Below are 12,293 nucleotides of genomic sequence, written 5' to 3'. Positions count from 1 at the left end.
GGGTTCTCTAGTTTCCCCCCACAGTGAATTGCCTGTAGGGTTAGGTGAAGGGGTAAATGTAGGGGTCTGAGTAGGTTGTGGGTCAGTGTGGACTTGTTGGCCGAAGGGCCTATTTCCACACTGTAAGTAATCTAATCTAAAAAAAAGTCAGACTGGCAAGGGGGTCCCCTTCTTTCAGAATACCTGTAAACCATTTGCTTCACTTACCACATTTTCCAATGATATAGCCATGGATACATCATTAATGCTACATACCAAATAGTCTCCCAGCCTCTCATTAAGTGTTAAACCAAAGCCACTTTCCTCTGCTAGTCAAAAATCTTGGATTCCATTAGTTCTCAAATTGCCGAGTAAAACTGATAACGCCTCAGAATTAGAGGAGGCTTGGGGTCGTAATATTCCTTAACTAAATCTGTCAACACTTGAAAAGTTTTAGTATGTGGTGTCTCTAATAACCAAAAATGCTATCGGTCCACAAGCTGTAAGGAGAATTATTTGTTGCTTTTCATCTGCCCCAATGTCATTTGCCTGGAAATGAAAACATTCTTTCTACATACTGGGCTCAGTCTTTGATGGCAGGATCAAACAAGTGAAGCTTCCCAATTACGTGCCAGAAATACTTACTCCAACTCAAAGACTACTGTTGCAAACAAATTTCTGCAAGGGCATGCTTTTCTTTCATTTGCTTTCTGGGACCAGTAAACTGTCCTGACCTATCATGGGTTGGATGCTTTTCCCTTCTGACTTTTGCATCATGCTTAAACTGTGGCTTCTTAATAAACTATTTAATAATTTACTCTAAACTCATTCATGAGTTTGATTCTCTTTTTCGGTAATCTGTCATTCCTGAGTTTTCACATTAATCTTAAGATTTGGAGTCTCTTTTTCTTAATGCCAATACTGCTGGGAGCGTCAATGAATACTTTCTCTGCAGCTAGAAGTGGCGTGGCCCAAATATATCAACTACATCAGGTTTCACTTTCACATCTGCATCCTTTAGTTCCTTTGTGGCCTGTGGGCGATGATGACGGATCTCACATACCACTTTGAGTTGCTGTTTGACATGGTGAATGACCAGATGTATAAGTGGTTGCTAAATATAACCAAAGGTAGAATGCATGTTTTGCTCAGCAGCAATCTTTTCAGCTATCTCCTGAATTTCAGGATGTAATTTATCTTTGGCTAGCTTGAGTTGCATCGTACAGTAATCATCTACTTTGTAGATATCTTATGAAAAGTTTGAAGAAGCCTTGGAAATATTATATTTAAAATCGATGTAAATTCTATAAATCCATTAAAAGTGAAGACATTCCCATGTCTCCATCTTCAACTTTCAGGTAAATTTGAATTTAAGTGGCCAATCAAGAAAAATCCTGACATATTTTGTGGGATTGTCATTTTATATCTCAAAGGGCATCTCTAATTCTTATTTGAAGGAATACCTCTTCGCTTTTATGTAATGTTATCAGTTTTCTTATTCATCTGAAAACAAGCTTTGGCTTGCTGGCCAAATGATGTAATTAATCTCAGAGTTGTCAAATACATACATTTTCCTTTAAGTTGCATCAACCTTGTACTCTGTTCTCTAAATACAGATTTTTAAATACAGGTAATTAATTAAATACTGTTGAGAAATAATAACAGCACCTTCATGCATTGAGAAAGATCGCTCCCAGTTAGATTTTAGATTCCATATTTATAAAATTAGTTTGCATTTGCAAGTAAATTATTTTTCCCCTCACTTACTATAGCACAATGGGACTATTTGGCTATTTACGGTAAAAGGAAGTGTGTTCATTTACGTAGTGCATTTCATGATCTGTAGGCATCACACTGTGACTCTCTTGACAACTGATGAACACTTTGACATCTGTTATGTTTTCAAAACTGCTGAACTGCAGTTTGTTTGGTGGAAGTATTGTACTGTTCAATAAGCCTTATCTCATGATAACCCTATCTCTTGATAACCCTTATAGAAAGAGAATGATCCTCAAGTGCCCTTATGCTGTCTTCACGCTTGACTGTAACAATGTTAATACTCTGTATAAACCACATACTGCCAGGTTATGCAGGAAGCAAGATGTTTATTTTTAATGGTCATTTCCTTTATTCATGTTTCCTTATTTTGCAAAGTGTAATCAACCTCTTGCAAGCCACAAAAAGACTGCTGATGTTGCACCAGATAGAATCAAATAGAAACTAAAATTGAACATGCATTCAGATAAAATCACTTATCTTCAGACAGAATACCGAGTGGATGATCCATCTCCCCTCCTTGGTGTTCAATGGTATTGCCATCACTGAGTCCACCATCAACATACTGGGAGTTATCACTGACCAGAAGTCTAACTGGACTAGCTATATAAGTACTGTGGCTAGTTCAGAGGCCAAGACTCATGTAACAGATAACACTGTCTGTCTAGGAGAAAGTGAGGACTGTAGATGCTGGAGAAGCCCTTATGCCCGAAACGTCAATTCTCCTGCTCCTTGGATGCTACCTGACCTGCTGCGCTTTTCCAGCAACACATTTTTCAACACTGTCTGTCTACCATCTAAAGGCAGAAGTCAACAGTGTGATGGAATACTTACCACTTGCCTGGATGAGTGCAGCTCCAACAACATTCAAGAAGCTCAACCCTTTCCAGGTCAAAGCAGTCTGCTTAATTGGCACTTCATTCAACATCTTCCACATTCACTCTTTTCATCACCATTGCATGGTGGCAGGAGATGTACTATCTATAAAATAATTGCAGTCATTAATAGCACTTTGACACTTTCCAAAACGCACAACATGACGCAACGTGTGTGCAGCAAGTTCCCACAAACTGTAATGTTAGATCGAGCAAATAATCTGTTTTAAATGATGTTAGTTAAAGAATAAATAATGGACAGAACACACCAGAGATCTTTTTATGGTTTTTCTTCCTCTTTTAAATCTATTAGAACAAGTAGTTTGGTAGCACTAAAACAGCAGCTAATAAACTAGAAAGACCCTATACAGACAACGAGCATAACTAATGTCATTTACAAAATACCATTTAAGAACTGTAACAAGCACTACATTGGACAAACAGGCAGGAAACTAGCCACCAGGATACATGAACATCAACTAGCCATGAAAAGACATGACCCACTCTCACCAGTATCTGTACAGATGAGGAAGGACACCACTTCGACTGGTTCAATACATCCATCCTAGGACAAGCCATACAGAGACACGCGTGAGAATTTCTAGAAGTATGGCACTCCAACTGGAACTCTATCAACAAATAGATTGACTTGTATCCCATTTGCCACCCATGAGAAAAAGAACAGAAAATGACATCACCACTGGAAATTACATCACCAACCCAAGGAAACCTAAACACATAAATAAAAAGCAGGAAATACAACCAGTGCTTCACCGGAGGCTCACTGATGATGTTACCCAGTAAGGTTGATGAAACATCTGAAAAGGAACCTTCCAGCTCAGTGAGCAAACTTACATTCAGGGTAGTTTGATGTCCTATGTGAAAGATGGTGCAGCACTGCATAGACATATCAGCCTGTGTGCTCAATGCTCTGAAGAGTCTGTACCACCAAAAATTAACTACTAACTACACTAGTCCCACTTTCCCACATTAGGTAAGTCCATTGCCTTGAATGACATGACACTTCAAGTGCTCATCCAAGTACCTTTTAAAGGTTGTTTCTTGCCTCAAATACCCTTGTAGGCACTGCATTTCAAACCCTCACCACCCTCTAAGGAAAACATTTTCCTCTAAACCTCCTGCTTTTCACTTCAAAATTATACTCCCTTGTTTCCCTATGACTATGGAGAACAGCTGCTTTCTAATAACCCCATCCAGGTCCCACAAAATCTTTTACACATCTATCAGGTCTCCCCTCAACCTTTCCCGCTCCAAAGAAAAGCCAAGCTTATCCAGCCTCTCTTCAATGCTGAAATTCTCCATCCTTTGCAACATCTTAATGAATCTCCTTCCCACTCGGTCCTTCTGATCACATCCTTCCTAAAATGTGGTGACCAGAACTGCACACAGCTGTGGCCTAACCGAAGCCACACATCCTATATACCTCTTAACTGTCCTGCCACCTTCACAGATCTGTGAACAAGCACCCCAAGTTCTGTCCATTATCCTGAGCTTCCTAGTGTCTTGCCGTTTATTGAGTACTACCTTGTCGTGTTCCTTCTTACAAAGTGAATCACCTCACTTTTATCAGGGTTAAAGTTCATCTGTCACTGATCTGCATATCTAACCATTTAATCCTATAAACTAACACCTTCCTCCTCACTGTCAACCACCTGGCCAACGTTTGTATTATCTGCAAACTCACTTATTGTTACACCTAATTCTCATCCACATCTTTTCTGCATATTACAAACAATAAGGGACTCAGCACTGATTCCTGTGGTATACCACTGCACCTTGAGCTCCAGTCCCACAAAAAGCTTTCTACCACCATCCTATGTTTCCTTTCAGTAAGCCAATTTTGGATTCAACTTGCCAAGTTACCCTGGATTCTATGATCCCTTCCTTATCATTTTTCTATTTGGGACCTAGTGAAAGGCCTTGCTGAAATCCATATAAACTATATCAACTACCTTGCCTTTATCCAAACACTTGGTCACCTCCTTGAAAAAGTTCTACTGCGTGAATTATGAAAAGTTAACATCCAAATCTTTTAGCAGATAATAGGGAACGCAAGTGGACTTATGGCCTTTGTTTCAAAGGAGATTGAGTTGAAGGGCTTTTGCCCGAAACGTCGATTTTCCTGCTCCTCGGATGCTGCCTGACCTGCTGTGCTTTTCCAGCACCACACTAATCCTGACTCTTGTTTCCAGCATCTGCAGTCCTTGTTTTTACCTATAAAAATAGGAAAGTCTTACTAAAACTATATATGGTGCTAATCATAACACACGTGGAATACTGTGAACAGTTTAATCCCTTTATTCAAAGAAAGATGTAATTGGCATGGGAGGAAGTCCAAAGAAGCTTCACAATGTTTATCCCAGTTAGGGAGGGCCTGTCTTTTGAGGAGAGGTTGATTAGATTGGGCCTGTATTCATTGGAGTTCAGAAAAATGAGAGATGGAATTTCTTCCCTCAGAGGGTAGTGAATCTGTACAGATCTTTATAGCAGAAAGTTTTCAAGTCTGAAATCATAAAGAATTTTCATAGCTGAGATGGACAGATTTTTAATCCGGAAGAGAGTCATGGGTTATGGGGAAAAAGCAAAAATAATGGAACGATTGATTCAGGATCTCCCTGAACAGTAGATCAAACCCGATGGGTTGAATGGCCTGCTTCTGTGGCTATGCCTTATGGGGGTCTTATGATATCAGTGTGCAAAGTAGCCTACAGAGTCTTAGAACAGTCCAGCAGTTTGACCTCTAACGTTTTGTTAGGTTTGTGATCAGCCACTTTGGATGATTAAAACTATCCCTGCACAGCATGAAGTTGCTGTTCTCTCTCAGGATGGTAGCATCCAGTATTATTGGCCCTGTCACCAGCCAGTCATACCCAGTCAGAAAAGAACTCTTCCTTCTCAGCTGCTGACTGTGTCCCTGATGATAGGGGCCGTGTCCTTGTGATTATGAGTTTGTGCTGGATGTTTTAGATCATGGTAAATCATGAGATATTTTCTGCAGAAAGTAATGCTTCAGCAGCAAAATGGTGACATTTCCTATGGCAGCATGACTCCCATTATATCCATGTTGTGCACATTGTAGATATACTGTGTATGGATTGCATGCCAGAGTCATGAACCAAATGGTCGGTGGATGGCCATGATGGCCAGCAATCGCTTATAATTTCTCAAGATGGCTCTTGGTGCCATGCTTGCAGAATGAAAGCATTGTGACTGCTGCCAAGATGCCACACATTCATCTGCACAGTACACTAACAATGGTGGAGACAGAATATGGTTTATAACAGAAAGTACATTCTTCCTTACTAACATCTAGTGCCAAAATTAGGAGAGCTGTCCCCCGGTCTCGTCAAGCAAGAGCCTGACATAGTTATATTCTCAGAATCATACAGATAATGTCCTAGACAACATCTCTGGGTCTGTTCTGCCCCTCAAGCAGAGTAGTATGCGGTTAGGAAGGAGTCGACATGGAGACCATCAATATTGAAGTCTCGTGGCATCAGATGAAACGTAAGTGAAAGTGAGGATTGCAGATGCTGGAAATTAGAGTCGAGAGTGTGGTGCTGGAAAAGCACAGCAGGTCAGGCAGCATCCAAGGAGCAGGAAAATTCCTAAGGCAGGGCTTTTGCCTGAAACATTGATTTTCTTGCTCTTTGGATGCTGCCTGACCATCAGCCGAAACATGTGCAGGAAAGATTTGTTCTGATTAATATTCCCCTACACCTTGGCTGATGTATCAGTATTCCTCCATGTAGAACACCATTAGAGGAAGCACTGAAGTTGGCAAGGGCACAGAATGTATTTTCTGTGGGGATCTTCAATATCCATGACCAGGCATAGTTGGGTAGCACTACTCCTGAGCAAGCTCTCTGAGTTTGAAAGGCAAGGAGCTAGACGGGGTCTGCAGCAACTGGTGAGGGTATCAGCAAGAATGCATCACTTACTTCATCAATCTACCTATCTCAGATGTGTCCATTTATGACAGTGTGTCAGTGTTAGTGATCACTGCATCGTCATTGTGGCAATAAAGTCCTATCTTCACACTGAGAATACCCTCCATGATTTTGTCTGGTGCTATCACTACATTAAATGGAACAGACATCAAATACTTCTAGCAACTCAAACTGGGCACCCAGGAGGCAATTAACAGCAGCAGAACTATAATCAGCCAAAATCTGTAACTCATGGTCCAGCACATCCCTCACTTGACTATTATCATCAAGTTGAGACATCATTCCTGCTTCAACAAAAAGTGCAAGAGCACATTGCCAGGAGCAGCACTAGGCATACCTAAAAACATGTCAAGCTGATGATGCCACAAAGCAGGACTACTTGCAAGCCAAGCAGCATAAGCATTGAATGACAGGGCTAAGTGATTCCACAAACACAGAATATGATCTAAGTACTGCAATCCTACCACATCCAGGTATGTTGGACAATTAAACAACTAACAGGAGGTGGAAGGTCCCTATCCTTAATAATAGGGGAGCCCAGCACATCAGTGCAAAAGATAAGGCTGAAGCATTTTTAAGTATTTTCAGGCAAAAGTGCTCAGTGGATGATCCATCTCAGTCTCCACCAGAGGTCCCAGTACCACAGATGCCAGTCTTCAACCAAATTGATTCACTCCATAGGATATCAAGAAATGGCTAAAGACTGAATAGTGCAGAGGCTGTGGGGCCTGATAAAGTTTTGACTATCGTATTGAAGACTTTTGTTCCGAAAGTAACTGCACACCATCCAAGCTCAAGTATATTTCCAACATCGGCATCTATCTGACAAAATGGAAACCTGCTCAGCTACACCACATGCACCAAAGATAGGACAAATCCAACCCAAACAATTACTCTTGATCATCATTAAAATGATGGAAAGGTCATGGACAGAGCTACCAAGCAACACTTGCAAAACAATAACCAACTGATTTACATACAATTTGCTTTCTGCTAGGATCACTCAGCTCCCTACTGCATTGCAGCTTAAGTTCAAATATGGACAAAAGAACTGAATTCCAAAGGTGAGGTGAGAGCAGCAACTCTTGACATCAAAGCCACATTTGCCCAAATGTGGCATCAAGGACCCCTAGCAAAACTGCAGTCAGTGGAATGCAGAGAAAAATCTCTGCTTGTTGAGGTCATACCTGGCATAAAGGAAGATTTTTGTGGTTGTTGGAGGTCAATCATCTCAGACCCAGGAGTTCCTCAGTGTTGTGAGCTATCCTCAACTTTTGTTGGTTACTCATCAGTGACAATCCAGGAGGCCCGAGTTAAAGTCCCTCATGCTCCAATGGTGAGTTATAACATCTCTGAATGGATTAACTAATTATATAGCACTTTTCACAGCCCAAGGTATTTTACAGCTAGTGAGGTACTTCTCTAATATAGAAAATACAACAGCCATTTTGCACATATCAAAAATCATAAATAATAATGAGGTAAATGACCAAACAATTTTATTATTATGTGGTGACGGTTAAGAAATAAATAATGACCAGGATACCAGGAGAACTATATTTCTCTATTTTGAATAATATCTTTGAATATTCCAAATGCACTTGACAGGGAAAATGATGCCTCAATTTAGTGTTTCATCCAAAAGATAGCTGATATCTGAAGTGCTGCATGGGGGTATATTATGTACTTTAGCCATTGGAGCTGGAGCTGAATACACAATCTTGTGACTCAGAGATGGCTCTGCTATAGCACTGAGCTCAACTGACACCATTATCATCAGGGAAAATTAAACATAACACATGCATTTAAATGAATGATGTGGTTTAGGTTTGTCTCAAAGGACTAGTTCTAAAACTAAAGATGTGCCAACAAAAATAAGTGGCACAAAATAGTGCCTGATAGATTGTGGACTGAATGTGAATGTTGCTATTTCAACTTCTTTATTTTCATTCTTTCATCATGCTTTTTAAAATGGTAACAGAATAAAGAATCACACACCGCCACTGCAGTAGTTCCAGTTTGATCTCACGCAATAAAAGACATGCTTAAATGACAGAAATGTGACAACTGGGACCTTTCAGTACTCTGGACAATCCCCTTTATTTCTCAATAATCCATCTTTCAGAAAAGAAGTTCTGATGCAAGTTGAAGATGTAAAATGACAAATGTTATGTTAAGCCATGTTCTATTCTATTAATGTTTAGTTTAGAATTAACATCACATATTGCACTTCAAATGCATGCAAATTCTATAAAACAAGTGATAGATTTGTGGCCTACCAGTGGGCTCAGGAGATTTCTTGCAATGTAGAGTGCATCCTAGTATCCATTGGGACACATTGTGATCAGTAAAGGTAAACAGGGGTAAGTTTAGCGCAGTCTGCTGGATGGTTGCTTTACAAAGCAGTGTGATGCAAACAGTGTGGGTTTGATTCTTTACTGGCTGAAGTTACCATAAAGGATTGTCCTTCTCAGCATCTCCCCTTGCTTGAGGTATGGTGGCCCTCAGGTTAAATCACCACCAGTTGTCTTTGTCTGTTGAGAGAGAAGCCCTATGGTCTAGTAAGACTATGGTGACTTGATACCTGGACTAAAGGTAAAATGGAGGGGGAGAAAACAAATCATGAAATTTACATTCTCTACAGATGTCTTAGTGGTTTGACTGAAAACTCATCACAAATAGTAAAGAGAATATAACAGGGAGGAAATTGAAAATAACACAATTTGACGGCCTGAGTTTCTTAGGAGTAAGGAAATCAGGCCACTACAAGATAGACTGCTGTTTTGCTAACATTTTGTGCTATGGGCACAGAGCACGTTCACCTCCAACATGTCCAAACATCTAAAGAGATTGTGTAATACATTTCTAGGAATAACTGATATTTAATTCATGCGATGTGATACTATACCATTCAGTAAACATATAATTAAGCAATTACCCGAAGCTAATAGGCTATATTTTGCTGTCAAAATAACAATGATGTTAATGGTATTGTTGTATTTCTTTTCATGTTATTTATGCATAAGTGATACAGCACCTCAGGCAAGTTGTGTAGTTAATACAAATATCCACAAGTGGCTGTTTGATGAAAGCAATGATGACAAGGAGACCTTGTCTTCACTCTCTCAGCGGAGCAGGTAAGGGCTGTTTGGCAGTGGCTGCTTGAAGGCTCGGTGACGTTTGTTTAACGGTTTAAATTTGAAAGTTTTATTTTAAAAAAAGCGCGGAGCGGACCCGGAAGCTGGTGTAGCGCAAGCTTACCTGGGTGGTTTTTTTTCCCTATAAAAGCGCGCAGGAGAGGAACCCGAGGCACTACAGAGGTAGTGCCTCCCACCCGCTGCCCTCCTCTAACCTAATAATAAGACCCGTTGTGGTAAGTAGGTAAGTGCTGCTTTTTGCTTGTTCTATTCTTTAGACCTAGTTTTTTTTTTAAAAAGGTTACTTTTAGAGGGATGGCAGTGAAGGCAGTGCAATGTTCCTCTTGCAACATGTTTGAGGTGAGGGATACCATGGATGTCCCTGCTGATTACACTTGCAGGAAGTGCACCCATCTCCAGCTCCTCCAAGACCGTGTTAGGGAACTGGAGCTGGAGTTGGATGAACTTAGGATCATTAGGGAGGCAGAGGGGGTCATAGATCGGAGCTATAGGGAAGTAGTAACTCCAAAGATTGCAGACAGATGGGTGACAGTGAGGGGGACTGGGAGGAAGCAGCCAGAGCAGGGACCCCCCTGTGGCCGTTCCCCTCAAGAACAAGTATACCGTTTTGGATACTTGTGGGGGGGACGACTTACCAGGGGTAAGCAATGGGGTTCAGGCCTCTGGCACGGAGCCTGTCCCCATTGCTCAGAAGGGAAGGGTGGAGAAGAGCAGAGCAATAGTTATTGGGGACTCGTTAGTTCGGGGCACAGATGGTTTTGTGGGGGCGAGAGAGACTCATGTTTGGTATGTTGCCTCCCAGGTGCAAGGGTACGTGACGTCTCTGATCATGTTTTCCGGGTCCTTAAGGGGGAGGGGGAGCAGCCCAAAGTTGTGGTCCACATTGGCACCAACGGCATAGGTAGGAAGAGGGCTGAGGATGTTAGGCAGGCTTTCAGGGAGCTAGGTTGGAAGCTCAGAGTTAGAACATATAGAGTTGTTGTCTCTGGTTTGTTACCCGTGCCACGTGATAGAGAGTTGAGGAATAGGGAGAGAGAACAGTTAAATGCGTGGCTACAGGGATGGTGCAGGAGGGAGGGATTTCGGTATCTGGATAACTGGGGTTCTTTCTGGGGAAGGTGGGACCTCTATAAACGGGGTGGTCTACACTTGAACCTGAGGGGCACCAGTATCCTTGGGGGAGGTTTGTTAGTGCTCTTTGGGGGGGGGTTTAAACTAACTCTGCAGGGGCATGGGAACCTAGACTGTAGCTTTAGGGTGCAGGACCTGGAGTGTAGGGAGGTTAGGAACATGGCATCAATCTCAAAGGAGGGTGCCTGTAAACAGGAAAGTGGCTTGAAGTGTGTATACTTCAATGCAAAAAATATACGAAATAAGGTAGGTGAACTTGCAGCGTGGGTTGGTACCTGGGATTTCGATGCTGTGGCTATTACGGAGACATGGGTAGAACAGGGACAGGATTGGCTGTTGCAGGTTCCAGGGTTTAAATGTTTTAGTAGGGTCAGAGGTGGGGGTAAAAGAGGGGGAGGTGTGGCATTGCTTGTCAAAGATAGTATTACAGCGGTGGAAAGGACGATGGAAGAAGACTCGCCATCTGTGGTAGTTTGGGCTGAGGTTAGGAATAGGAAAGGTGAGTAAACCCTGTTAGGAGTTTTCTACAGGTGTCCTAATAGTCCTAGGGACGTAGAAGAAAGGATTGCAAGGATGATTCAGGAGAAGAGTGAAAGTAATAGGGTGGTTGTTATGGGGGACTTTAACTTTCCAGATATTGACTGGGAAAGCTATAGCTCAAGTTCGTTAGATGGGTCGGTGTTTGTCCAATGTGTGCAGGAGGGTTTCCTGACACAATATGTAGAGAGGCCAACAAGAGGTGAGGCCATACTGGATTTGATTCTGGGTAACGAACCAGGCCAGGTGTTAGAATTGGAGGTAGGTGAGACCACAATTCGGTGACTTTTACTCTAGTGATGGAGAGGGATAATTGTGCACTGCAGGGCAAGAGTTATAGCTGGGGGCAGGGAAATTATGATGCGGTGAGGTATGACTTAGGATGCGTGGCTTGGAAAAGTAGGCTTCAAGGGAAGGGCACAATCGATATGTGGAGCTTGTTCAAGGAGCAACTATTGAGTGTCCTTAATAAATATGTACCTGTCAGGCAGGGAGGAAAAGGTCGTGTGAGGGAGCCGTGGTTTAATAAGGAATTGGAATCCCTTGTTAAAGGGAAGAGGGCGACCTATGTAAAGATGAGGTTCAATTGGGGCGATTGAGAGTTATAATGTAGCCAGGAAGAATCTGAAGAGAGAGCTAAGAGCAGCAAGGACGGGACATGAAAAGTCCTTAGTTGGTAGGATAAGGGAATACCCAAAGGCTTTCTATAGGTATGTCAGGAATAAAAGAATGACTAGGGTAGGAATAGGTCCAGTCAAGGATAGTAGTGGGAAGTTGCGTGTGGAGGCTGGGGAGACACTGAATGAATACTTTTCAACAGTATTCACTCAGGAACAGGACATTGTTGCCGATGTGAATATTGAGTC

This window comes from Chiloscyllium punctatum, chromosome 8, assembly GCF_047496795.1.
Source record: "Chiloscyllium punctatum isolate Juve2018m chromosome 8, sChiPun1.3, whole genome shotgun sequence".
In the NCBI taxonomy this organism is placed as follows: Eukaryota; Metazoa; Chordata; class Chondrichthyes; order Orectolobiformes; family Hemiscylliidae; genus Chiloscyllium; species Chiloscyllium punctatum.
Note: the sequence above shows the minus strand (reverse complement) of the source record.